The sequence below is a fragment of the Rutidosis leptorrhynchoides genome, chromosome 7 (assembly GCF_046630445.1).
Source record: "Rutidosis leptorrhynchoides isolate AG116_Rl617_1_P2 chromosome 7, CSIRO_AGI_Rlap_v1, whole genome shotgun sequence".
Classification (NCBI taxonomy): domain Eukaryota; kingdom Viridiplantae; phylum Streptophyta; class Magnoliopsida; order Asterales; family Asteraceae; genus Rutidosis; species Rutidosis leptorrhynchoides.
Window position 1 is genome coordinate 9,844,750 of NC_092339.1, and position 3,869 is coordinate 9,848,618.

Genomic DNA, 3,869 nt, shown 5'->3' on the forward strand with positions numbered 1-3,869 from the left:
ATCCGATCTCGTTTTGGTCATAGTTTCTTCGTTACAACTCCGTTTTCGTTGATTCAACTTGCCACTTCCTTGGATCGAGTCCCTCTTTAAGACTATGAATTGTAAATACCTTAGTTTGTATTCGAAATCACAGGTCATAGGTCAAACTTTAGTGAAACTTATGAAGTTAATCATTTTTGTTACAAAAATATCATTTAATGACCATTTTTCTAAAAACACTTATACTTTGAATTAAATCATGAAATTTTTATGTGTTAACATATTCATAAGAAATATCATTTTTCCAGAATATAAACCTCCAATTCAAAGTTCAAGATGGTTTTTAATTATCCAACCCAAAACAGCCCCCGGTTACACTCCGACGTCGTAAATTCAGTTTTTAAGGTGTTCTTTGAAAAACCAAGTTATACCTTGTTAAATTAGCATATATTTATGTTATATTACAGGTCTTGAAGTATTTTAAAAGTTAAGTTAGAAGGATCTATTTAGTTTGCAAACAAGTTTGAAAACATTCAAACTATGTTCTTGTTGTTAAAATTGTATACCATAAAATATGATAGCTATATATATATGAATCGAATAAGGTTATGAACAAAGTTACTACCTCAAGTTACTTGGACAAGATTGCTGTAAAAGAGAAGTAAAAACCTAGAACCAAAAGAGTGATGGAGTTGGATGAAAGATTGGAAGTAAACTTGTGTTCTTGAAAGGATTCTTGAAGTGTTTTTGTAAGGTTTTTCTTATGGTGTTTAAGTGATGTTTTTATGGCTAGATCTTCATGGATACTAGCTGAATGGTTATGGAGTTTCTTAAGAGTGTGTTTTTGTTAAAGGAAATGTGTAGTAAAATGAAAATGGAATGGAGTATAAATGGTGGTGTAAAAGGTGTATAAGTTTGTAATTTTGTGAAAAAATCTTTTAATCATGTGAAATTGTCATACTAGATAACAAAAGTAGTTACCTTATACATAAGGCATTGAACAAGGGCTGGTTGGTGGTGATTTGATGTGTATATACCAATAGTAAATACGTATAGAGGTTAGGTATGATACGAGTACATGTACTCTAGATATACGTATAGAAATTTTGTGAAAAATGGAATGAGAATTCAAATATAGCTATCTTTTGTAAATACACTTATATTGTTTTATGTATTTAAGTCCTTAAAAGTGATTAAATACATTACTTATACGATATATGTATAAACATTATAGATTATAAGTATTTATGTCAAATAACGTTACGTATGGTTATCGTTTTGAAAACTTAAGTTAGTAGTTTCAAAATATACTTATAACTTATTGTTATTAATACAAAATGAGATATTAAAACATTCTTAGGTCATGTTAAATATGTATATATACATATATATACACAAACATATAATTATCATATGTTATATAGTTCGTGATATCATCGGTCAAACTAGACGGTCAAACGTTGTGTAAAACTCTTTTCGAAGACATAAGTCTCAACAATTTGGATTGCTTGTCATGTTGGTAAGGTTTAATTTATGTAAATATTAATCTTATAAGTATAGAACGATCGAAAAAGTGCGGGTCGTTACACTACCTTCACCACAACAACAATTGGGAATGGCCGAACTATACGCGCCATAGTGAATCCGAACTACGCGAGAGTCACTATCCCGGAGGAATGACCGAACTACACGAGTCATTTGTGAATCCGAACTACAAGAGACTCACTCCTCAATACAATGACCGAAACCACACGAGTCATTTGTGAATCCGAACTACTCGAGATTCACTTCCACAACATCGAGGATGGTCGAACTACACGAGCCTTAGTAATCCGAAACCACACGAGATTACTACCTCAATAAGATGACCGAACTACACGAGTCACCATGAATCCGAACTACACGAGATTCTTTTAGTTAAGATGACCGAAACCACACGCGTCATCGTGAATCCGAAACCACACGCGATTCACAATCTCAACATAGGAATGGTACTCGCATTTCCCACCGGTACTCGCATTTCCCGATAGTGTTACACCATACCGACATAACACTACTCCCTTGATGAAGTCAGCGGACCCCGAAGGTCATACTCCACTAATCTCAACACCGGATGAAGTCAGCGGACCCGAAGATCATGCTTCACCGATATAACACCACGCTCATGATGAAGTCAGCGGACCCCGAAAGTCATGCTCCACCAATCACGTATTCCCAAGATGAAGTCAGCGGACCCTAAAGATCATGCTTCATCAAACAACCATACCATAACCGAGCAAGAACCACCTATACCAAACATAGGTACCAAACAATAATTCTCCACAAGAGAACCCGACACACACCTCCCTTAACCGGAGGATTTCACCTTGCTCGCCAAACACGTCCATTATCTCTCAACGAGATTTACCACGTTACCACCTCGGTGATGATTCAAATCCAAACCATAAGTACAATTTATCCGAAATTGTACTCTACCACAAATCGACCCAACCAGGTCTCGACAACATTTTCCGGATCTACCAATAGCATCATCCGAAATCTCACACTAAAACTTCCTCGTGCGGGAGTGTAACTCCCCCACTTAGAACCACGTTCCATATCCACAACTCGTACAATCGCACAATGCTACCACATGTAGACTTTACCAACAATTGGGCTCACACGACCCATTACCACATCTTGCTCCAACCTTGAGCACACGAAGGATTTTAACCAACCCTTAAACACTTTGTACGAAAAGTGTACCGCAACACAATCGGAGTCGAACACCACGCTAGTAGGTATAAAAGAGGCACCTAATGTCGCGTCATAAAGACTCCATTACCAACACACATCGAGATTTAAAACACTCGATCTCAAGGGTTCCAACCAACCGACGAACCTCATGATTCGTCACTTCAACATAAAAGCGAACACGCGCTTAACAACCAAACACCAAAACCATTTCCGTGGCTTGGTAGAAACGTTTACCAAATACTAAGGAATGCTTGGTTGCACCAAGTCTTACGCCCTTCGCCCGTCAATCAATCATCAACATAGGGTACTTCCATTAGGAACGTCACCCATAGCATAACATGCACAACAAAGGCACGCAACTCAAACTCAAACGGCATTTAATAAATAATCAGAAGACATATTTATCAAAATTAAACGTACCTTAACGTCTCCTGGCCGCACCCGTCCCCGCTAACTTGGGACATTCCGACTTACGATGTCCTTCATTTTGGCAATTGAAGCACACCATACCATCACCCTTTGGTACCGAACATTCCCAAGACTTGTGACCCCTCACGCCACAATTGTAACATCTAGCCGCACTAGAATCCGACATACCCGTTCGCGTACCACCCGTGCTCACACTCGGACCCTTAGCCCTCTTACTCGGAGCACCATAAGAAACGACCCTTCGCTCACTTGAAGGTTTACCTTTTTCGATCGTGAATACGACTCGAAACCTCTAACCAAGTCGAATAATTCCGAAAACGATTTCGCTTGACCCCGGCTAATTTTACTTTTCAAGTCATCATTCAAGGTCCGATAGAAATCTCCCATCAACAAACGATCATTCCCCAAATACTCCGGACAAAAACGAGCCTTCGCCATAAAGGTCGTCTTGAGAGTACTCAAATCCATAGATCCTTGTCGCAAATTTCGCAACTCATTACGCAATTCCCACAAATCGGCCGAAGTTCGGAACTCCTCGAAGAATTCCTTCTTAAAGTCGTCCCACGATAAAGCCATAAACGTCTCGCCACCGACAAGATCAATCTTACCATCCAACCAATCCCTTGCCCTACCCCGTAACAAACTCGTAGCGAGTCTCGTCTTTCTCTCGGGAGGGCAATCAATAGTATGGAAACACCCTTCGACGTCCAAAATCCAAGTTGTGC